General features: G+C 41.8%; 86 pseudogenes; all 86 read right to left on the bottom strand.

The window, feature by feature from the left end:
• Positions 1 to 67: 67 nt before the first annotated feature.
• Positions 68 to 186, bottom strand: LOC142734962 (5S ribosomal RNA; annotated as a pseudogene).
• Positions 187 to 253: 67 nt separating this feature from the next.
• On the bottom strand, positions 254 to 372 carry LOC142735270 (5S ribosomal RNA; annotated as a pseudogene).
• Positions 373 to 439: 67 nt separating this feature from the next.
• Positions 440 to 558, bottom strand: LOC142735185 (5S ribosomal RNA; annotated as a pseudogene).
• Positions 559 to 625: 67 nt separating this feature from the next.
• Positions 626 to 744, bottom strand: LOC142735037 (5S ribosomal RNA; annotated as a pseudogene).
• Positions 745 to 811: 67 nt separating this feature from the next.
• LOC142735224 (5S ribosomal RNA) lies at positions 812 to 930 on the bottom strand (annotated as a pseudogene).
• Positions 931 to 1,183: 253 nt separating this feature from the next.
• On the bottom strand, positions 1,184 to 1,302 carry LOC142735213 (5S ribosomal RNA; annotated as a pseudogene).
• A 67-nt stretch (positions 1,303 to 1,369) lies between these two features.
• On the bottom strand, positions 1,370 to 1,488 carry LOC142734983 (5S ribosomal RNA; annotated as a pseudogene).
• A 67-nt stretch (positions 1,489 to 1,555) lies between these two features.
• On the bottom strand, positions 1,556 to 1,674 carry LOC142735192 (5S ribosomal RNA; annotated as a pseudogene).
• Positions 1,675 to 1,927: 253 nt separating this feature from the next.
• On the bottom strand, positions 1,928 to 2,046 carry LOC142735020 (5S ribosomal RNA; annotated as a pseudogene).
• A 67-nt stretch (positions 2,047 to 2,113) lies between these two features.
• On the bottom strand, positions 2,114 to 2,232 carry LOC142735023 (5S ribosomal RNA; annotated as a pseudogene).
• A 67-nt stretch (positions 2,233 to 2,299) lies between these two features.
• On the bottom strand, positions 2,300 to 2,418 carry LOC142735180 (5S ribosomal RNA; annotated as a pseudogene).
• A 67-nt stretch (positions 2,419 to 2,485) lies between these two features.
• On the bottom strand, positions 2,486 to 2,604 carry LOC142735105 (5S ribosomal RNA; annotated as a pseudogene).
• A 68-nt stretch (positions 2,605 to 2,672) lies between these two features.
• Positions 2,673 to 2,791, bottom strand: LOC142735111 (5S ribosomal RNA; annotated as a pseudogene).
• A 67-nt stretch (positions 2,792 to 2,858) lies between these two features.
• Positions 2,859 to 2,977, bottom strand: LOC142735225 (5S ribosomal RNA; annotated as a pseudogene).
• A 67-nt stretch (positions 2,978 to 3,044) lies between these two features.
• LOC142735374 (5S ribosomal RNA) lies at positions 3,045 to 3,163 on the bottom strand (annotated as a pseudogene).
• A 67-nt stretch (positions 3,164 to 3,230) lies between these two features.
• Positions 3,231 to 3,349, bottom strand: LOC142735202 (5S ribosomal RNA; annotated as a pseudogene).
• A 67-nt stretch (positions 3,350 to 3,416) lies between these two features.
• On the bottom strand, positions 3,417 to 3,535 carry LOC142734982 (5S ribosomal RNA; annotated as a pseudogene).
• Positions 3,536 to 3,602: 67 nt separating this feature from the next.
• On the bottom strand, positions 3,603 to 3,721 carry LOC142734972 (5S ribosomal RNA; annotated as a pseudogene).
• A 253-nt stretch (positions 3,722 to 3,974) lies between these two features.
• LOC142735163 (5S ribosomal RNA) lies at positions 3,975 to 4,093 on the bottom strand (annotated as a pseudogene).
• Positions 4,094 to 4,160: 67 nt separating this feature from the next.
• LOC142735031 (5S ribosomal RNA) lies at positions 4,161 to 4,279 on the bottom strand (annotated as a pseudogene).
• A 67-nt stretch (positions 4,280 to 4,346) lies between these two features.
• On the bottom strand, positions 4,347 to 4,465 carry LOC142735349 (5S ribosomal RNA; annotated as a pseudogene).
• A 67-nt stretch (positions 4,466 to 4,532) lies between these two features.
• Positions 4,533 to 4,651, bottom strand: LOC142735108 (5S ribosomal RNA; annotated as a pseudogene).
• A 67-nt stretch (positions 4,652 to 4,718) lies between these two features.
• On the bottom strand, positions 4,719 to 4,837 carry LOC142735104 (5S ribosomal RNA; annotated as a pseudogene).
• A 67-nt stretch (positions 4,838 to 4,904) lies between these two features.
• On the bottom strand, positions 4,905 to 5,023 carry LOC142735004 (5S ribosomal RNA; annotated as a pseudogene).
• Positions 5,024 to 5,090: 67 nt separating this feature from the next.
• Positions 5,091 to 5,209, bottom strand: LOC142735294 (5S ribosomal RNA; annotated as a pseudogene).
• Positions 5,210 to 5,276: 67 nt separating this feature from the next.
• LOC142735157 (5S ribosomal RNA) lies at positions 5,277 to 5,395 on the bottom strand (annotated as a pseudogene).
• Positions 5,396 to 5,648: 253 nt separating this feature from the next.
• Positions 5,649 to 5,767, bottom strand: LOC142735059 (5S ribosomal RNA; annotated as a pseudogene).
• Positions 5,768 to 5,834: 67 nt separating this feature from the next.
• Positions 5,835 to 5,953, bottom strand: LOC142735089 (5S ribosomal RNA; annotated as a pseudogene).
• Positions 5,954 to 6,020: 67 nt separating this feature from the next.
• On the bottom strand, positions 6,021 to 6,139 carry LOC142735088 (5S ribosomal RNA; annotated as a pseudogene).
• A 67-nt stretch (positions 6,140 to 6,206) lies between these two features.
• Positions 6,207 to 6,325, bottom strand: LOC142735251 (5S ribosomal RNA; annotated as a pseudogene).
• Positions 6,326 to 6,392: 67 nt separating this feature from the next.
• Positions 6,393 to 6,511, bottom strand: LOC142735019 (5S ribosomal RNA; annotated as a pseudogene).
• Positions 6,512 to 6,578: 67 nt separating this feature from the next.
• LOC142735032 (5S ribosomal RNA) lies at positions 6,579 to 6,697 on the bottom strand (annotated as a pseudogene).
• A 67-nt stretch (positions 6,698 to 6,764) lies between these two features.
• On the bottom strand, positions 6,765 to 6,883 carry LOC142735264 (5S ribosomal RNA; annotated as a pseudogene).
• A 67-nt stretch (positions 6,884 to 6,950) lies between these two features.
• On the bottom strand, positions 6,951 to 7,069 carry LOC142735007 (5S ribosomal RNA; annotated as a pseudogene).
• Positions 7,070 to 7,136: 67 nt separating this feature from the next.
• LOC142735173 (5S ribosomal RNA) lies at positions 7,137 to 7,255 on the bottom strand (annotated as a pseudogene).
• A 67-nt stretch (positions 7,256 to 7,322) lies between these two features.
• LOC142735036 (5S ribosomal RNA) lies at positions 7,323 to 7,441 on the bottom strand (annotated as a pseudogene).
• A 67-nt stretch (positions 7,442 to 7,508) lies between these two features.
• On the bottom strand, positions 7,509 to 7,627 carry LOC142735140 (5S ribosomal RNA; annotated as a pseudogene).
• A 67-nt stretch (positions 7,628 to 7,694) lies between these two features.
• On the bottom strand, positions 7,695 to 7,813 carry LOC142735102 (5S ribosomal RNA; annotated as a pseudogene).
• Positions 7,814 to 8,066: 253 nt separating this feature from the next.
• LOC142735117 (5S ribosomal RNA) lies at positions 8,067 to 8,185 on the bottom strand (annotated as a pseudogene).
• A 67-nt stretch (positions 8,186 to 8,252) lies between these two features.
• Positions 8,253 to 8,371, bottom strand: LOC142735187 (5S ribosomal RNA; annotated as a pseudogene).
• Positions 8,372 to 8,438: 67 nt separating this feature from the next.
• On the bottom strand, positions 8,439 to 8,557 carry LOC142735190 (5S ribosomal RNA; annotated as a pseudogene).
• A 67-nt stretch (positions 8,558 to 8,624) lies between these two features.
• On the bottom strand, positions 8,625 to 8,743 carry LOC142735297 (5S ribosomal RNA; annotated as a pseudogene).
• A 439-nt stretch (positions 8,744 to 9,182) lies between these two features.
• Positions 9,183 to 9,301, bottom strand: LOC142735273 (5S ribosomal RNA; annotated as a pseudogene).
• A 67-nt stretch (positions 9,302 to 9,368) lies between these two features.
• On the bottom strand, positions 9,369 to 9,487 carry LOC142735268 (5S ribosomal RNA; annotated as a pseudogene).
• Positions 9,488 to 9,554: 67 nt separating this feature from the next.
• On the bottom strand, positions 9,555 to 9,673 carry LOC142735373 (5S ribosomal RNA; annotated as a pseudogene).
• Positions 9,674 to 9,740: 67 nt separating this feature from the next.
• On the bottom strand, positions 9,741 to 9,859 carry LOC142735061 (5S ribosomal RNA; annotated as a pseudogene).
• A 67-nt stretch (positions 9,860 to 9,926) lies between these two features.
• LOC142735250 (5S ribosomal RNA) lies at positions 9,927 to 10,045 on the bottom strand (annotated as a pseudogene).
• A 67-nt stretch (positions 10,046 to 10,112) lies between these two features.
• On the bottom strand, positions 10,113 to 10,231 carry LOC142735080 (5S ribosomal RNA; annotated as a pseudogene).
• A 66-nt stretch (positions 10,232 to 10,297) lies between these two features.
• LOC142735262 (5S ribosomal RNA) lies at positions 10,298 to 10,416 on the bottom strand (annotated as a pseudogene).
• A 67-nt stretch (positions 10,417 to 10,483) lies between these two features.
• On the bottom strand, positions 10,484 to 10,602 carry LOC142734960 (5S ribosomal RNA; annotated as a pseudogene).
• Positions 10,603 to 10,669: 67 nt separating this feature from the next.
• On the bottom strand, positions 10,670 to 10,788 carry LOC142735246 (5S ribosomal RNA; annotated as a pseudogene).
• Positions 10,789 to 10,855: 67 nt separating this feature from the next.
• LOC142735161 (5S ribosomal RNA) lies at positions 10,856 to 10,974 on the bottom strand (annotated as a pseudogene).
• Positions 10,975 to 11,041: 67 nt separating this feature from the next.
• On the bottom strand, positions 11,042 to 11,160 carry LOC142735159 (5S ribosomal RNA; annotated as a pseudogene).
• A 67-nt stretch (positions 11,161 to 11,227) lies between these two features.
• On the bottom strand, positions 11,228 to 11,346 carry LOC142735055 (5S ribosomal RNA; annotated as a pseudogene).
• Positions 11,347 to 11,598: 252 nt separating this feature from the next.
• LOC142735171 (5S ribosomal RNA) lies at positions 11,599 to 11,717 on the bottom strand (annotated as a pseudogene).
• Positions 11,718 to 11,784: 67 nt separating this feature from the next.
• On the bottom strand, positions 11,785 to 11,903 carry LOC142735328 (5S ribosomal RNA; annotated as a pseudogene).
• Positions 11,904 to 11,970: 67 nt separating this feature from the next.
• On the bottom strand, positions 11,971 to 12,089 carry LOC142735099 (5S ribosomal RNA; annotated as a pseudogene).
• Positions 12,090 to 12,342: 253 nt separating this feature from the next.
• On the bottom strand, positions 12,343 to 12,461 carry LOC142735227 (5S ribosomal RNA; annotated as a pseudogene).
• Positions 12,462 to 12,527: 66 nt separating this feature from the next.
• Positions 12,528 to 12,646, bottom strand: LOC142735249 (5S ribosomal RNA; annotated as a pseudogene).
• A 67-nt stretch (positions 12,647 to 12,713) lies between these two features.
• On the bottom strand, positions 12,714 to 12,832 carry LOC142735072 (5S ribosomal RNA; annotated as a pseudogene).
• Positions 12,833 to 12,899: 67 nt separating this feature from the next.
• LOC142735317 (5S ribosomal RNA) lies at positions 12,900 to 13,018 on the bottom strand (annotated as a pseudogene).
• A 67-nt stretch (positions 13,019 to 13,085) lies between these two features.
• Positions 13,086 to 13,204, bottom strand: LOC142735340 (5S ribosomal RNA; annotated as a pseudogene).
• Positions 13,205 to 13,271: 67 nt separating this feature from the next.
• On the bottom strand, positions 13,272 to 13,390 carry LOC142735149 (5S ribosomal RNA; annotated as a pseudogene).
• A 67-nt stretch (positions 13,391 to 13,457) lies between these two features.
• LOC142735390 (5S ribosomal RNA) lies at positions 13,458 to 13,576 on the bottom strand (annotated as a pseudogene).
• A 67-nt stretch (positions 13,577 to 13,643) lies between these two features.
• On the bottom strand, positions 13,644 to 13,762 carry LOC142735034 (5S ribosomal RNA; annotated as a pseudogene).
• A 67-nt stretch (positions 13,763 to 13,829) lies between these two features.
• LOC142735137 (5S ribosomal RNA) lies at positions 13,830 to 13,948 on the bottom strand (annotated as a pseudogene).
• A 68-nt stretch (positions 13,949 to 14,016) lies between these two features.
• Positions 14,017 to 14,134, bottom strand: LOC142735351 (5S ribosomal RNA; annotated as a pseudogene).
• A 67-nt stretch (positions 14,135 to 14,201) lies between these two features.
• LOC142735125 (5S ribosomal RNA) lies at positions 14,202 to 14,320 on the bottom strand (annotated as a pseudogene).
• A 67-nt stretch (positions 14,321 to 14,387) lies between these two features.
• On the bottom strand, positions 14,388 to 14,506 carry LOC142735177 (5S ribosomal RNA; annotated as a pseudogene).
• A 67-nt stretch (positions 14,507 to 14,573) lies between these two features.
• Positions 14,574 to 14,692, bottom strand: LOC142735302 (5S ribosomal RNA; annotated as a pseudogene).
• Positions 14,693 to 14,944: 252 nt separating this feature from the next.
• On the bottom strand, positions 14,945 to 15,063 carry LOC142735212 (5S ribosomal RNA; annotated as a pseudogene).
• A 67-nt stretch (positions 15,064 to 15,130) lies between these two features.
• On the bottom strand, positions 15,131 to 15,249 carry LOC142735305 (5S ribosomal RNA; annotated as a pseudogene).
• A 67-nt stretch (positions 15,250 to 15,316) lies between these two features.
• LOC142735229 (5S ribosomal RNA) lies at positions 15,317 to 15,435 on the bottom strand (annotated as a pseudogene).
• A 67-nt stretch (positions 15,436 to 15,502) lies between these two features.
• LOC142735371 (5S ribosomal RNA) lies at positions 15,503 to 15,621 on the bottom strand (annotated as a pseudogene).
• Positions 15,622 to 15,688: 67 nt separating this feature from the next.
• Positions 15,689 to 15,807, bottom strand: LOC142735238 (5S ribosomal RNA; annotated as a pseudogene).
• Positions 15,808 to 15,874: 67 nt separating this feature from the next.
• On the bottom strand, positions 15,875 to 15,993 carry LOC142735286 (5S ribosomal RNA; annotated as a pseudogene).
• A 67-nt stretch (positions 15,994 to 16,060) lies between these two features.
• On the bottom strand, positions 16,061 to 16,179 carry LOC142735312 (5S ribosomal RNA; annotated as a pseudogene).
• Positions 16,180 to 16,246: 67 nt separating this feature from the next.
• Positions 16,247 to 16,365, bottom strand: LOC142735304 (5S ribosomal RNA; annotated as a pseudogene).
• A 66-nt stretch (positions 16,366 to 16,431) lies between these two features.
• LOC142735162 (5S ribosomal RNA) lies at positions 16,432 to 16,550 on the bottom strand (annotated as a pseudogene).
• A 67-nt stretch (positions 16,551 to 16,617) lies between these two features.
• Positions 16,618 to 16,736, bottom strand: LOC142735075 (5S ribosomal RNA; annotated as a pseudogene).
• A 67-nt stretch (positions 16,737 to 16,803) lies between these two features.
• On the bottom strand, positions 16,804 to 16,922 carry LOC142735154 (5S ribosomal RNA; annotated as a pseudogene).
• A 439-nt stretch (positions 16,923 to 17,361) lies between these two features.
• LOC142735119 (5S ribosomal RNA) lies at positions 17,362 to 17,480 on the bottom strand (annotated as a pseudogene).
• A 67-nt stretch (positions 17,481 to 17,547) lies between these two features.
• Positions 17,548 to 17,666, bottom strand: LOC142735160 (5S ribosomal RNA; annotated as a pseudogene).
• A 67-nt stretch (positions 17,667 to 17,733) lies between these two features.
• On the bottom strand, positions 17,734 to 17,852 carry LOC142735186 (5S ribosomal RNA; annotated as a pseudogene).
• Positions 17,853 to 17,919: 67 nt separating this feature from the next.
• LOC142735188 (5S ribosomal RNA) lies at positions 17,920 to 18,038 on the bottom strand (annotated as a pseudogene).
• A 67-nt stretch (positions 18,039 to 18,105) lies between these two features.
• LOC142735096 (5S ribosomal RNA) lies at positions 18,106 to 18,224 on the bottom strand (annotated as a pseudogene).
• Positions 18,225 to 18,308: the final 84 nt, after the last annotated feature.

Below are 18,308 nucleotides of genomic sequence, written 5' to 3'. Positions count from 1 at the left end.
ATTAAACGCTTTAATCCATAGTACTTTTTAATCGATTGTGAAACAAAATCTAAACGACATAATAAAAAGTCAACCGCACCACGGATTCCCAGACAGTCTCCCACACTGGTACTAGCGAGGCCTTAAGCTGTGTAACTTCTGCGATCTGACGAGAGCAGGAACATTCAGCTTAGAATGGCCATTGACATTAAATGCTTTAATCCATAGTCCTTTTTAATCGATTGTGAAACAAAATCTAAACGACATAATAAAAAGTCAACCGCACCACGGATTCCCAGACAGTCTCCCACACTGGTACTAGCGAGTCCTTAAGCTGTGTAACTTCTGCGATCTGACGAGAGCAGGCACATTCAGCTTAGAATGGCCATTAACATTAAAAGCCTTAATCCATAGTCCTTTTTAATCGATTGTGAAACAAAATCTAAACTACATAATAAAAAGTCAACCGCACCACGGATTCCCAGACAGTCTCCCACACTGGTACTAGCGAGGCCTTAAGCTGTGTAACTTCTGCGATCTGACGAGAGCAGGCACATTCAGCTTAGAATGGCCATTGACATTAAAAGCCTTAATCCATAGTCCTATTTAATCTATTGTGAAACAAAATCTAAACAACATAGTAAAAAGTCAACCGCACCACGGATTCCCAGACAGTCTCCCACACTGGTACTAGCGAGGCCTTAAGCTGTGTAACTTCTGCGATCTGACGAGAGCAGGGACCTTCAGCTTAGAATGGCCATTGACATTAAATGCTTTAATCCATAGTCCTTTTTAATCGATTGTGAAACAAAATCTAAACGACATAATAAAAATTCAACCGCACCACGGATTCCCAGACAGTCTCCCACACTGGTACTAGCGAGGCCTTAAGCTGTGTAACTTCTGCGTTCTGACGAGAGCAAGCACATTCAGCTTAGAATTGCCATTGACGTTAAATGCTTTAATCCATAGTCCTATTTAATCTATTGTGAAACAAAATCTAAACGACATAATAAAAATTCAACCGCACCACGGATTACAAGACAGTCTCCCACACTGGTACTAGCGAGGCCTTAAGCTGTGTAACTGCTGCGTTCTGACGAGAGCAGGCACATTGAGCTTAGAATGGCCATTGACGTTAAATGCTTTAATCCATAGTCCTATTTAATCTATTGTGAAACAAAATCTAAACGACATAATAAAAAGTCAGCCGCACCACGGATTCCCAGACAGTCTCCCACACCGGTACTAGCGAGGCCTTAAGCTGTGTAACTTCTGCGATCTGACGAGAGCAGGCACATTCAGCTTAGAATGGCCATAGACATTAAATGCTTTAATCCATAGTCCTTTTTAATCGATTGTGAAACAAATTCTAAACAACATAATATAAAGTCAACCGCACCACGGATTCCCAGACAGTCTCCCACACTGGTACTAGCGAGGCCTTAAGCTGTGTAACTTCTGCGATCTGACGAGAGCAGGGACATTCAGCTTAGAATGGCCATTGACATCAAATGCTTTAATCCATAGTCCTTTTTAATCGATTGTGAAACAAAATCTAAACGACATAATAAAAATTCAACCACACCACGGATTCCCAGACAGTCTCCCACACTGGTACTAGCGAGGCCTTAAGCTGTGTAACTTCTGCGATCTGACGAGAGCAGGCACATTCAGCTTAGAATGGCCATTGACGTTAAATGCTTTACTCCATAGTCCTATTTAATCTATTGTGAAACAAAATGTAAACGACATAATAAAAAGTCAACCGCACCACGGATTCCCAGACAGTCTCCCACACTGGTACTAGCGAGGCGTTAAGCTGTGTAACTTCTGCAATCTAACGAGAGCTTGCACATTCAGCTTAGAATGGCCATTGACATTAAATGCTTTAATCCATAGTCCTTTTTAATCGATTGTGAAACAAAATCTAAACGACATAATAAAAAGTCAACCACACCACGGATTCCCAGACAGTCTCCCACACTGGTACTAGCGAGGCCTTAAGCTGTGTAACTTCTGCGATCTGACGAGAGCAGGCACATTCAGCTTAGAATGGCCATTGACATTAAAAGCCTTAATCCATAGTCCTATTTAATTTATTGTGAAACAAAATCTAAACAACATAATAAAAAGTCAACCGCACCACGTATTCCCAGACAGTCTCCCACACTGGTACTAGCGAGGCCTTAAGCTGTGTAACTTCTGCGATCTGACGAGAACAGGGACATTCAGCTTAGAATGGCCATTGACATTAAATGCTTTAATACATAGTCCTTTTTAATCGATTGTGAAACAAAATCTAAACGACATAATAAAAATTCAACCGCACCACGGATTCCCAGACAGTTTCCCACACTGGTACTAGCGAGGCCTTAAGCTGTGTAACTTCTGCGTTCTGACGAGAGCAGGCACAATCAGCTTAGAATGGCCATTGACGTTAAATGCTTTAATCCATAGTCCTATTTAATCTATTGTGAAACAAAATCTAAACGACATAATAAAAAGTCAACCGCACCACGGATTCCCAGACAGTCTCCCACACTGGTACTAGCAAAGCCTTAAGCTGTGTAACTTCTGCGATCTGACGAGAGCAGGCACATTCAGCTTAGAATGGCCATTGACATTAAATGCTTTAATCCATAGTCCTTTTTAATCGATTGTGAAACAAAATCTAAACGACACAATAAAAATGTCAACCGCACCACGGATTCCCAGACAGTCTCCCACACTGGTACTAGCGAGGCCTTAAGCTGTGTAACTTCTGCGTTCTGACCAGAGCAGGCACATTCAGCTTAGAATGGCCATTGACATTAAAAGCCTTAATCCATAGTCCTATTTAATCTATTGTGAAACAAAATCTAAACAACATAATAAAAAGTCAACCGCACCACGGATTCCCAGACAGTCTCCCACACTGGTACTAGCGAGGTCTTAAGCTGTGTAACTTCTGCGATCTGATGAGAGCAGGGACATTCAGCTTAGAATGTCCATTGACATTAAATGCTTTAATCCATAGTCCTTTTTAATCGATTGTGAAACAAAATCTAAACGACATAATAAAAATTCAACCGCACCACGGATTCCAAGACAGTCTCCCACACTGGTACTAGCGAGGCCTTAAGCTGTGTAACTGCTGCGTTCTGACGAGAGCAGGCACATTGAGCTTAGAATGGCCATTGACGTTAAATGCTTTAATCCATAGTCCTATTTAATCTATTGTGAAACAAAATCTAAACGACATAATAAAAAGTCAGCCGCACCACGGATTCCCAGACAGTCTCCCACACTGGTACTAGCGAGGCCTTAAGCTGTGTAACTTCTGCGATCTGACGAGAGCAGGCACATTCAGCTTAGAATGGCCATAGACATTAAATGCTTTAATCCATAGTCCTTTTTAATCGATTGTGAAACAAAATCTAAACAACATAATATAAAGTCAACCGCACCACGGATTCCCAGACAGTCTCCCACACTGGTACTAGCGAGGCCTTAAGCTGTGTAACTTCTGCGATCTGACGAGAGCAGGGACATTCAGCTTAGAATGGCCATTGACATCAAATGCTTTAATCCATAGTCCTTTTTAATCGATTGTGAAACAAAATCTAAACGACATAATAAAAATTCAACCACACCACGGATTCCCAGACAGTCTCCCACACTGGTACTAGCGAGGCCTTAAGCTGTTTAACTTCTGCGATCTGACGAGAGCAGGCACATTCAGCTTAGAATGGCCATTGACGTTAAATGCTTTACTCCATAGTCCTATTTAATCTATTGTGAAACAAAATGTAAACGACATAATAAAAAGTCAACCGCACCACGGATTCCCAGACAGTCTCCCACACTGGTACTAGCGAGGCGTTAAGCTGTGTAACTTCTGCAATCTAACGAGAGCTTGCACATTCAGCTTAGAATGGCCATTGACTTTAAATGCTTTAATCCATAGTCCTTTTTAATCGATTGTGAAACAAAATCTAAACGACATAATAAAAAGTCAACCACACCACGGATTCCCAGACAGTCTCCCACACTGATACTAGCGAGGCCTTAAGCTGTGTAACTTCTGCGATCTGACGAGAGCAGGCACATTCAGCTTAGAATGGCCATTGACATTAAAAGCCTTAATCCATAGTCCTATTTAATTTATTGTGAAACAAAATCTAAACAACATAATAAAAAGTCAACTGCACCACGTATTCCCAGACAGTCTCCCACACTGGTACTAGCGAGGCCTTAAGCTGTGTAACTTCTGCGATCTGACGAGAACAGGGACATTCAGCTTAGAATGGCCATTGACATTAAATGCTTTAATCCATAGTCCTTTTTAATCGATTGTGAAACAAAATCTAAACGACATAATAAAAAGTCAACCGCACCACGGATTCCCAGACAGTCTCCCACACTGGTACTTGCGAGGCCTTAAGCTGTGTAACTTCTGCGGTCTGACGAGAGGAGGCACATTCAGCTTAGAATGGCCATTGACATTAAATGCTTTAATCCATAGTCCTTTTTAATCGATTGTGAAACAAAATCTAAACGACATAATAAAAATTCAACCGCACCACGGATTCCCAGACAGTTTCCCACACTGGTACTAGCGAGGCCTTAAGCTGTGTAACTTCTGCGTTCTGACGAGAGCAGGCACATTCAGCTTAGAATGGCCATTGACGTTAAATGCTTTAATCCATAGTCCTATTTAATCTATTGTGAAACAAAATCTAAACGACATAATAAAAAGTCAACCGCACCACGGATTCCCAGACAGTCTCCCACACTGGTACTAGCAAAGCCTTAAGCTGTGTAACTTCTGCGATCTGACGAGAGCAGGCACATTCAGCTTAGAATGGCCATTGACATTAAATGCTTTAATCCATAGTCCTTTTTAATCGATTGTGAAACAAAATCTAAACGACATAATAAAAAGTCAACCGCACCACGGATTCCCAGACAGTCTCCCACACTGGTACTAGCGAGGCCTTAAGCTGTGTAACTTCTGCGGTCTGACGAGAGCAGGCACATTCAGCTTAGAATGGCCATTGACATTAAATGCTTTAATCCATAGTCCTTTTTAATCGATTGTGAAACAAAATCTAAACAACATAATAAAAACACAACCGCACCACGGATTCCCAGACAGTCTCCCACACTGGTACTAGCAAGGCCTTAAGCTGTGTAACTTCTGCGATCTGACGAGAGCAGGGACATTCAGCTTAGAATGGCCATTGCCATTAAATGCTTTAATCCATAGTCCTTTTTAATCGATTGTGAAACAAAATCTAAACGACATAATAAAAATTCAACCGCACCACAGATTCCCAGACAGTCTCCCACACTGGTACTAGCGAGGCCTTAAGCTGTGTAACTTCTGCGATCTGACGAGAGCAGGCACATTCAGCTTAGAATGGCCATTGACGTTAAATGCTTTAATCCATAGTCCTATTTAATCTATTGTGAAACAAAATCTAAACGACATAATAAAAAGTCAACCGCACCACGGATTCCCAGACACTCTCCCACACTGGTACTAGCGAGGGCTTAAGCTGTGTAACTTCTGCGATCTAACGAGAGCAGGCACATTCAGCTTAGAATTGCCATTGACATTAAATGCTTTAATCCATAGTCCTTTTTAATCGATTGTGAAACAAAATCTAAACGACATAATAAAAAGTCTACCGCACCACGGATTCCCAGACAGCCTCCCACACTGGTACTAGCGAGGCCTTAAGCTGTGTAACTTCTGCGTTCTGACGAGAGCAGGCACATTCAGCTTAGAATGGCCATTGACGTTAAATGCTTTAATCCATAGTCCTATTTAATCTATTGTGAAACAAAATCTAAACGACATAATAAAAAGTCAACCGCACCATGGATTCCCAGACAGTCTCCCACACTGGTACTAGCGAGGCCTTAAGCTGTGTAATTTCTGCGATCTGACGAGAGCAGGCACATTCAGCTTAGAATGGCCATTGACATTAAATGCTTTAATCCATAGTCCTTTTTAATCGATTGTGAAACAAAATCTAAACGACATAATAAAAAGTCAACCGCACCACGGATTCCCAGACAGTCTCCCACAATGGTACTAGCGAGGCCTTAAGCTGTGTAACTTCTGCGTTCTGACGAGAGCAGGCACATTCAGCTTAGAATGGCCATTGACGTTAAATCCTTTAATCCATAGTCCTATTTAATCTATTGTGAAACAAAATCTAAACGACATAATAAAAAGTCAACCGCACCACGGATTCCCAGACAGTCTCCCACACTGGTACTAGCGAGGCGTTAAGCTGTGTAACTTCTGCGATCTAACGAGAGCAGGCACATTCAGCTTAGAATGGCCATTGACGTTAAATGCTTTAATCCAAAGTCCTATTTAATCTATTGTGAAACAAAATCTAAACGACATAATCAAAAGTCAACCACACCACGGATTCCCAGACAGTCTCCCACACTGGTACTAGCGAGGCCTTAAGCTGTGTAACTTCTGCGATCTGACGAGAGCAGGCACATTCAGCTTAGAATGGCCATTGACATTAAATGCTTTAATCCATAGTACTTTTTAATCGATTGTGAAACAAAATCTAAACGACATAATAAAAAGTCAACCGCACCACGGATTCCCAGACAGTCTCCCAGACTGGTACTAGCGAGGCCTTAAGCTGTGTAACTTCTGCGATCTGACGAGAGCAGGGACATTCAGCTTAGAATGGCCATTGACATTAAATGCTTTAATCCATAGTCCTTTTTAATCGATTGTGAAACAAAATCTAAACGACATAATAAAAAGTCAACCGCACCACGGCTTCCCAGACAGTCTCCCACACTGGTACTAGCGAGTCCTTAAGCTGTGTAACTTCTGCGATCTGACGAGAGCAGGCACATTCAGCTTAGAATGGCCATTAACATTAAAAGCCTTAATCCATAGTCCTTTTTAATCGATTGTGAAACAAAATCTAAACTACATAATAAAAAGTCAACCGCACCACGGATTCCCAGACAGTCTCCCACACTGGTACTAGCGAGGCCTTAAGCTGTGTAACTTCTGCGATCTGACGAGAGCAGGCACATTCAGCTTAGAATGGCCATTAACATTAAAAGCCTTAATCCATAGTCCTATTTAATCTATTGTGAAACAAAATCTAAACGACATAATAAAAAGTCAACCGCACCACGGATTCCCAGACAGTCTCCCACACTGGTACTAGCGAGGCCTTAAGCTGTGTAACTTCTGCGATCTGACGAGAGCAGGCACATTCAGCTTAGAATGGCCATTGACATTAAAAGCCTTAATCCATAGTCCTATTTAATCTATTGTGAAACAAAATCTAAACAACATAGTAAAAAGTCAACCGCACCACGGATTCCCAGACAGTCTCCCACACTGGTACTAGCGAGGCCTTAAGCTGTGTAACTTCTGCGATCTGACGAGAGCAGGGACCTTCAGCTTAGAATGGCCATTGACATTAAATGCTTTAATCCATAGTCCTTTTTAATCGATTGTGAAACAAAATCTAAACGACATAATAAAAATTCAACCGCACCACGGATTCCCAGACAGTCTCCCACACTGGTACTAGCGAGGCCTTAAGCTGTGTTACTTCTGCGTTCTGACGAGAGCAGGCACATTCAGCTTAGAATGGCCATTGACGTTAAATGCTTTAATCCATAGTCCTATTTAATCTATTGTGAAACAAAATCTAAACGACATAATAAAAAGTCAACCGCACCATGGATTCCCAGACAGTCTCCCACACTGGTACTAGCGAGGCCTTAAGCTGTGTAACTTCTGCGATCTGACGAGAGCAGGCACATTCAGCTTAGAATGGCCATTGACATTAAATGCTTTAATCCATAGTCCTATTTAATCTATTGTGAAACAAAATCTAAACGACATAATAAAAAGTCAACCGCACCATGGATTCCCAGACAGTCTCCCACACTGGTACTAGCGAGGCGTTAAGCTGTGTAACTTCTGCGATCTAACAAGAGCAGGGACATTCAGCTTAGAATGGCCATTGACATTAAAGGCTTTAATCCATAGTCCTTTTTAATCGATTGTGAAACAAAATCTAAACAACATAATAAAAAGTCAACCGCACCACGGATTCCCAGACAGTCTCCCACACTGGTACTAGCGAGGCATTAAGCTGTGTAACTTCTGCGTTCTGACGAGAGCAGGCACATTCAGCTTAGAATGGCCATTGACGTTAAATGCTTTAATCCATAGTCCTTTTTAATCGATTGTGAAACAAAATCTAAACGACATAATAAAAATTCAACCGCACCACGGATTCCCAGACAGTCTCCCACACTGGTACTAGTGAGGCCTTAAGCTGTGTAACTTCTGCGATCTGACGAGAGCAGGGACATTCAGCTTAGAATGGCCATTGACATTAAATGCTTTAATCCATAGTCCTTTTTAATCGATTGTGAAACAAAATCGAAACAACATAATAAAAAGTCAACCGCTCCACGGATTCCCAGACAGTCTCCCACACTGGTACTAGCGAGGCCTTAGGCTGTGTAACTTCTGCGATCTGACGAGAGCAGGGGCATTCAGCTTAGAATGGCCATTGACATTAAATGCTTTAATCCATAGTCCTTTTTAATCGATTGTGAAACAAAATCTAAACGACATAATAAAAATTCAACCGCACCACGGATTCCCAGACAGTCTCCCACACTGGTACTAGCGAGGGCTTAAGCTGTGTAACTTCTGCGATCTGACGAGAGCAGGCACATTCAGCTTAGAATGGCCATTGACGGTAAATGCTTTAATCCATAGTCCTATTTAATCTATTGTGAAACAAAATCTAAACGACATAATAAAAAGTCAACCGCACCACGGATTCCCAGACAGTCTACCACACTGGTACTAGCGAGGCGTTAAGCTATGTAACTTCTGCGATCTAACGAGAGCAGGCACATTCAGCTTAGAATGGCCATTGACATTAAATGCTTTAATCCATAGTCCTTTTTAATCGATTGTGAAACAAAATCTAAACGACATAATAAGAAGTCAACCCCACCACGGATTCACAGACAGTCTCCCACATTGGTACTAGCGAGGCCTTAAGCTGTGTAACTTCTGCGATCTGACGAGAGCAGGCACACTCAGCCTAGAATGGCCATTGACATTAAAAGCCTTAATCCATAGTCCTATTTAATCTATTGTGAAACAAAATCTAAACAACATAATAAAAAGTCAACCGCACCACGGATTCCCAGACAGTCTCCCACACTTGTACTAGCGAGGCCTTAAGCTGTGTAACTTCTGCGATCTGACGAGAGCAGGGACATTCAGTTTAGAATGGCCATTGACATTAAATTCTTTAATCCATAGTCCTTTTTAATCGATTGTGAAACAAAATCTAAACGACATAATAAAAAGTTAACTGCACCACAGATTCCCAGACAGTCTCCCACACTGGTACTAGCGAGGCCTTAAGCTGTGTAACTTCTGCGATCTGACGAGAGCAGGCACATTCAGCTTAGAATTGCCATTGACGTTAAATGCTTTAATCCATAGTCCTATTTAATCTATTGTGAAACAAAATCTAAACAACATAATAAAAAGTCAACCGCACCACGGATTCCCAGACAGTCTCCCACACTGGTACTAGTGAGGCGTTAAGCTGTGTAACTTCTGCGATCTAACGAGAGCAGGCACATTCAGCTTAGAGTGGCCATTGACATTAAATGCTTTAATCCATAGTCCTTTTTAATCGATTGTGAAACAAAATCTAAACGACATAATAAAAAGTAAACCGCACCACGGATTCCCAGACAGTCTCCCACACTGGTACTAGCGAGGCCTTAAGCTGTGTAACTTCTGCGATCTGACGAGAGCAGGCACATTCAGCTTAGAATGGCCATTGACGTTAAATGCTTTAATCCATAGTCCTATTTAATCTATTGTGAAACAAAATCTAAACGACATAATAAAAAGTCAACCGCACCACGGATTCCCAGACAGTCTCCCACACTGGTACTAGCGAGGCGTTAAGCTGTGTAACTTCTGCGATCTAACGAGAGCAGGCACATTCAGCTTAGAATGGCCATTGACATTAAATGCTTTAATCCATAGTCCTTTTTAATCGATTGTGAAACAAAATCTAAACGACATAATAAAAGGTCAACCGCACCACGAATTCCCAGACAGTCTCCCACACTGGTACTAGCGAGGCCTTAAGCTGTGTAACTTCTGCGATCTGACGAGATCAGGGACATTCAGCTTAGAATGGCCATTGACATTAAAGCCTTAATCCATAGTCCTATTTAATCTACTGTGAAACAAAATCTAAACAACATAATAAAAAGTCAACCACACCACGGATTCCCAGACAGTCTCCCACACTGGTACTAGCGAGGCCTTAAGCTGTGTAACTTCTGCGATCTGACGAGAGTAGGCACATTCAGCTTAGAATGGCCATTGACGTTAAATGCTTTAATCCATAGTCCTATTTAATCTATTGTGAAACAAAATCTAAACGACATAATAAAAAGTCAACCGCACCACGGATTCCCAGACAGTCTCCCACCCTGGTACTAGCGAGGCCTTAAGCTGTGTAACTTCTGCGATCTGATGAGAGCAGGCACATTCAGCTTAGAATGGCCATTGACATTAAATGCTTTAATCCATAGTCCTTTTTAATCGATTGTGAAACAAAATCTAAACGACATAATAAAAAGTCAACCGCACCACGGATTCCCAGACAGTCTCCCACACTGGTACTAGCAAGGCCTTAAGCTGTGTAACTTCTGCGATCTGACGAGAGTAGGCACATTCAGCTTAGAATGGCCATTGACATTAAATGCTTTAATCCATAGTCCTTTTTAATCGATTGTGAAACAAAATCTAAACGACATAATAAAAAGTCAACCGCACCACGGATTCCCAGACAGTCTCCCACACTGGTACTAGCGAGGCCTTAAGCTGTGTAACTTCTGCGATCTGACGAGAGCAGGCACATTCAGCTTAGAATGGCCATTGACATTAAATGCTTTAATTCATAGTCCTTTTTAATCGATTGTGAAACAAAATCTAAACGACATAATAAAAAGTCAACCGCACCACGGATTCCCAGACAGTCTCCCACACTCGTACTAGTGAGGCCTTAAGCTGTGTAACTTCTGCGATCTGACGAGAGCAGGGACATTCAGCTTAGAATGGCCATTGACATTAAATGCTTTAATCCATAGTCCTTTTTAATCGATTGTGAAACAAAATCGAAACAACATAATAAAAAGTCAACTGCACCACGGATTCCCAGACAGTCTCCCACACTGGTACTAGCGAGGCCTTAGGCTGTGTAACTTCTGCGATCTGACGAGAGCAGGGGCATTCAGCTTAGAATGGCCATTGACATTAAATGCTTTAATCCATAGTCCTTTTTAATCGATTGTGAAACAAAATCTAAACGACATAATAAAATTTCAACGCACCACGGATTCCCAGACAGTCTCCCACACTGGTACTAGCGAGGCCTTAAGCTGTGTAACTTCTGCGATCTAACGAGAGCAGGCACACTCAGCTTAGAATGGCCATTGACATTAAAAGCCTTAATCCATAGTCCTATTTAATCTATTGTGAAACAAAATCTAAACAACATAATAAAAAGTCAACCGCACCACGGATTCCCAGACAGTCACCCACACTCGTACTAGCAAGGCCTTAAGCTGTGTAACTTCTGCGATCTGACGAGAGCAGGGACATTCAGCTTAGAATGGCCATTGACATTAAATTCTTTAATCCATAGTCCTTTTTAATCAATTGTGAAACAAAATCTAAACGACATAATAAAAAGTCATCTGCACCACGGATTCCCAGACAGTCTCCCACACTGGTACTAGCGAGGGCTTAAGCTGTGTAACTTCTGCGATCTGACGAGAGCAGGCACATTCAGCTTAGAATGGCCATTGACGTTAAATGCTTTAATCCATAGTCCTATTTAATCTATTGTGAAACAAAATCTAAACGACATAATAAAAAGTCAACCGCACCACGGATTCCCAGACAGTCTCCCACACTCGTACTAGCGAGGCCTTAAGCTGTGTAACTTCTGCGATCTAACGAGAGCAGGCACATTCAGCTTAGAATGGCCATTGACATTAAATGCTTTAATCCATAGTCCTTTTTAATCGATTGTGAAACAAAATCTAAACGACATAATAAAAATTCAACCGCACCACGTATTCCCAGACAGTCTCCCACACTGGTACTAGCGAGGCTTTAAGCTGTGTAACTTCTGCGATCTGACGAGAGCAGGCACGTTTAGCTTAGAATGGCCATTGACATAAAAAGCCTTAATCCATAGTCCTATTTAATCTATTGTGAAACAAAATCTAAACAACATAATAAAAAGTCAACCGCACCACGGATTCCCAGACAGTCTCCCACACTCGTACAAGCGAGGCCTTAAGCTGTGTAACTTCTGCGATCTGACGAGAGCAGGGACATTCAGCTTAGAATGGCCATTGACATTAAACACTTTAATCCATAGTCCTTTTTAATCGATTGTGAAACAAAATCTAAACGACATAATAAAATTCAACTGCACCACGTATTCCCAGACAGTCTCCCACACTGGTACTAGCGAGGCATTAAGCTGTGTAACTTCTGCGTTCTGACGAGAGCAGGCACATTCAGCTTAGAATGGCCATTGACGTTAAATGCTTTAATCCATAGTCCTATTTAATCTATTGTGAAACAAAATCTAAACGACATAATAAAAAGTCAACCGCACCACGGATTCCCAGACAGTCTCCCACACTGGTACTAGCGAGGCCTTAAGCTGTGTAACTTCTGCAATCTGACGAGAGCAGGCACATTCAGCTTAGAATGGCCATTGACGTTAAATGCTTTAATCCATAGTCCTATTTAATCTATTGTGAAACAAAATCTAAACGACATAATAAAAAGTCAACCGCACCACGGATTCCCAGACAGTCTCCCACACTGGTACTAGCGAGGCGTTAAGCTGTGTAACTTCTGCGCTCTAACGAGAGCAGGCACATTCAGCTTAGAATGGCCATTGACAATAAATGCTTTAATCCATAGTCCTTTTTAATCGATTGTAAAACAAAATCTAAACGACATAATAAAAAGTCAACCGCACCACGGATTCCCAGACAGTCTCCCACACTGGTACTAGCGAGGCCTTAAACTGTGTTACTTCTGCGATCTGACGAGAGTAGGCACATTCAGCTTAGAATGGCCATTGACGTTAAATGCTTTAATCCATAGTCCTATTTAATCTATTGTGAAACAAAATCTAAACGACATAATAAAAAGTCAACCGCACCACGGATTCCCAGACAGTCTCCCACACTGGTACTAGCGAGGCCTTAAGCTGTGTAACTTCTGCGATCTGACGAGAGCAGGCACATTCAGCTTAGAATGGCCATTGACATTAAATGCTTTAATCCATAGTCCTTTTTAATCGATTGTGAAACAAAATCTAAACGACATAATAAAAAGTCAACCGCACCACGGATTCCCAGACAGTCTCCCACACTGGTACTAGCGAGGCCTTAAGCTGTGTAATTTCTGCGTTCTGACGAGAGCAGGCACATTCAGCTTAGAATGGCCATTGACATTAAATGCTTTAATCCATAGTCCTATTTAATCTATTGTGAAACAAAATCTAAACGACATAATAAAAAGGCAACCGCACCACGGATTCCCAGACAGTCTCCCACACTGGTACTAGCGAGGCCTTAAGCTGTGTAACTTCTGCGATCTGACGAGAGCAGGCACATTCAGCTTAGAATGGCCATTGACATTAAATGCTTTAATCCATAGTCCTTTTTAATCGATTGTGAAACAAAATCTAAACGACATAATAAAAAGTCAACCGCACCACGGATTCCCAGACAGTCTCCCACACTGGTACTAGCGAGGCCTTAAGCTGTGTAACTTCTGCGATCTGACGAGAGCAGGCACATTCAGCTTAGAATGGCCATTGACATTAAATGCTTTAATCCATAGTCCTTTTTAATCGATTGTGAAACAAAATCTAAACGACATAATAAAAAGGCAAGCGCACCACGGATTCCCAGACAGTCTCCCACACTGGTACTAGCGAGGCCTTAAGCTGTGTAACTTCTGCGTTCTGACGAGAGCAGGCACATTCAGCTTAGAATGGCCATTGACGTTAAATGCTTTAATCCATAGTCCTATTTAATCTATTGTGAAACAAAATCTAAACGACATAATAAAAAGTCAACCGCACCACGGATTCCCAGACAGTCTCCCACACTGGTACTAGCGAGGCCTTAAGCTGTGTAACTTCTGCGATCTGACGAGAGCAGGCACATTCAGCTTAGAATGGCCATTGACAATAAATGCTTTAATTCATAGTCCTTTTTAATCGATTGTGAAACAAAATCTAAACGACATAATAAAAAGTTAACCGCACCACGGATTCCCAGACAGTCTCCCACACTGGTACTAGTGAGGCCTTAAGCTGTGTAACTTCTGCGATCTGACGAGAGCAGGGACATTCAGCTTAGAATGGCCATTGACATTAAATGCTTTAATCCATAGTCCTTTTTAATCGATTGTGAAACAAAATCGAAACAACATAATAAAAAGTCAACCGCACCACGGATTCCCAGACAGTCTCCCACACTGGTACTAGCAAGGCCTTAGGCTGTGTAACCTCTGCGATCTGACGAGAGCAGGGGCATTCAGCTTAGAATGGCCATTGACATTAAATGCTTTAATCCATAGTCCTATTTAATCGATTGTGACACAAAATCTAAACGACATAATAAAAATTCAACGCACCACGGATTCCCAGACAGTCTCCCACACTGGTACTAGCGAGACCTTAAGCTGTGTAACTTCTGCGATCTAACGAGAGCAGGCACACTCAGCTTAGAATGGCCATTGACATTAAAAGCCTTAATCCATAGTCCTATTTAATCTATTGTGAAACAAAATCTAAACAACATAATAAAAAGTCAACCGCACCACGGATTCCCAGACAGTCTCCCACACTCGTACTAGCAAGGCCTTAAGCTGTGTAACTTCTGCGATCTGACGAGAGCAGGGACATTCAGCTTAGAATGGCCATTGACATTAAATTCTTTAATCCATAGTCCTTTTTAATCAATTGTGAAACAAAATCTAAACGACATAATAAAAAGTCAACTGCACCACGGATTCCCAGACAGTCTCCCACACTGGTACTAGCGAGGGCTTAAGCTGTGTAACTTCTGCGATCTGACGAGAGCAGGCACATTTAGCTTAGAATGGCCATTGACGTTAAATGCTTTAATCCATAGTCCTATTTAATCTATTGTGAAACAAAATCTAAACGACATAATAAAAAGTCAACCGCACCACGGATTCCCAGACAGTCTCCCACACTCGTACTAGCGAGGCCTTAAGCTGTGTAACTTCTGCGATCTGACGAGAGCAGGCACATTTAGCTTAGAATGGCCATTGACATTAAAAGCCTTAATCCATAGTCCTATTTAATCTATTGTGAAACAAAATCTAAACAACATAATAAAAAGTCAACCGCACCACGGATTCCCAGACAGTCTCCCACACTCGTACAATCGAGGCCTTAAGCTGTGTAACTTCTGCGATCTGACGAGAGCAGTGACATTCAGCTTAGAATGGCCATTGACATTAAATGCTTTAATCCATAGTCCTTTTTAATCGATTGTGAAACAAAATCTAAACGACATAATAAAAATTCAACCGCACCACGTATTCCCAGACAGTCTCCCACACTGGTACTAGCGAGGCATTAAGCTGTGTAACTTCTGCGTTCTGACGAGAGCAGGCACATTCAGCTTAGAATGGCCATTGACGTTAAATGCGTTAATCCATAGTCCTATTTAATCTATTGTGAAACAAAATCTAAACGACATAATAAAAAGTCAACCGCACCACGGATTCCCAGACAGTCTCCCACACTGGAACTAGCGAGGCCTTAAGCTGTGTAACTTCTGCAATCTGACGAGAGCAGGCACATTCAGCTTAGAATGGCCATTGACGTTAAATGCTTTAATCCATAGTCCTATTTAATCTATTGAGAAACAAAATCTAAACGACATAATAAAAAGTCAACCACACCACGGATTCCCAGACAGTCTCCCACACTAGTACTAGCGAGGCGTTAAGCTGTGTAACTTCTGCGATCTAACGAGAGCAGGCACATTCAGCTTAGAATGGCCATTGACATTAAATGCTTTAATCCATAGTCCTTTTTAATCGATTGTGAAACAAAATCTAAACGACATAATAAAAAGTCAACCGCACCACGAATTCCCAGACAGTCTCCCACACTGGTATTAGCGAGGCCTTAAGCTGTGTAACTTCTGCGATCTGACGAGAGCAGGGAGATTCAGCTTAGAATGGCCATTAACACTAAAGCCTTAATCCATAGTCCTATTTAATCTACTGTGAAGCAAAATCTAAACAACATAGTAAAAAGTCAACCACACCACGGATTCCCAGACAGTCTCCCACACTCGTACTAGCGAGGCCTTAAGCTGTGTAACTTCTGCGATCTGACGAGAGCAGGCACATTCAGCTTAGAATGGCCATTGACATTAAAAGCCTTAATCCATAGTCCTATTTAATCTATTGTGAAACAAAATCTAAACAACATAATAAAAAGTCAACCGCACCACGGATTCCCAGACAGTCTCCCACACTAGTACTAGCGAGGCCTTAAGCTGTGTAACTTCTGCGATCTGACGAGAGCAGGCACATTCAGCTTAGAATGGCCATTGACATTAAATGCTTTAATCCATAGTCCTTTTTAATCGATTGTGAAACAAAATCTAAACGACATAATAAAAAGTCAACCGCACCACGGATTCCCAGCCAGTCTCCCACACTGGTACTAGCGAGGCCTTAAGCTGTGTAACTTCTGCGATCTGACGAGAGCAGGCACATTTAGCTTAGAATGGCCATTGACATTAAAAGCCTTAATCCATAGTCCTATTTAATCTATTGTGAAACAAAATCGAAACAACATAATAAAAAGTCAACCACACCACGGATTCCCAGACAGTCTCCCACACTGGAACTAGCGAGGCCTTAGGCTGTGTAACTTCTGCGATCTGACGAGAGAAGGGGCATTCAGCTTAGAATGGCCATTGAAATTAAATGCTTTAATCCATAGTCCTTTTTAATCGATTGTGAAACAAAATCTAAACGACATAATAAAAAGTCAACCGCACCACGGATTCCCAGACAGTCTCCCACACTAGTACTAGCGAGGCGTTAAGCTATGTAACTTCTGCGATTTGACGAGAGCAGGCACACTCAGCTTAGAATGGCCATTGACTTTAAAAGCCTTAATCCATAGTCCTATTTAATCTATTGTGAAACAAAATCTAAACAACATAATAAAAAGTCAACCGCACCACGGATTCCCAGACAGTCTCCCACACTCGTACTAGCGAGGCCTTAAGCTGTGTAACTTCTGCGATCTGACGAGAGCAGGGACATTCAGCTTAGAATGGCCATTGACATCAAATTCTTTAATCCATAGTCCTTTTTAATCGATTGTGAAACAAAATCTAAACGACATAATAAAAAGTCAACTGCACCACGGATTCCCAGACAGTCTCCCACACTGGTACTAGCGAGGCCTTAAGCTCTGTAACTTCTGCGATCTGACGAGAGCAGGCACATTCAGCTTAGAATGGCCATTGACATTAAAAGCCTTAATCCATAGTCCTTTTTAATCGATTGTGAAACAAAATCTAAACGACATAATAAAAATTCAACCGCACCACGGATTCCCAGACAGTCTCCCACACTGGTACTAGTGAGGCCTTAAGCTGTGTAACTTCTGCGATCTGACGAGAGCAGGGACATTCAGCTTAGAATGGCCATTGACATTAAATGCTTTAATCCATAGTCCTTTTTAATCGATTGTGAAACAAAATCGAAACAACATAATAAAAAGTCAACCGCTCCACGGATTCCCAGACAGTCTCCCACACTGGTACTAGCGAGGCCTTAGGCTGTGTAACTTCTGCGATCTGACGAGAGCAGGGGCATTCAGCTTAGAATGGCCATTGACATTAAATGCTTTAATCCATAGTCCTTTTTAATCGATTGTGAAACAAAATCTAAACGACATAATAAAAAGTCAACCGCACCACGAATTCCCAGACAGTCTCCCACACTGGTACTAGCGAGGGCTTAAGCTGTGTAACTTCTGCGATCTGACGAGAGCAGGCACATTCAGCTTAGAATGGCCATTGACATTAAATGCTTTAATCCATAGTCATTTTTAATCGATTGTGAAACAAAATCTAAACGACATAATAAAAAGTCAACTGCACCACGG

This window comes from Rhinoderma darwinii, unplaced genomic scaffold (genome assembly GCF_050947455.1).
Source record: "Rhinoderma darwinii isolate aRhiDar2 unplaced genomic scaffold, aRhiDar2.hap1 Scaffold_997, whole genome shotgun sequence".
Taxonomy (NCBI): Eukaryota; Metazoa; Chordata; class Amphibia; order Anura; family Rhinodermatidae; genus Rhinoderma; species Rhinoderma darwinii.
This window is presented reverse-complemented; position numbering and strand designations above follow the sequence as displayed.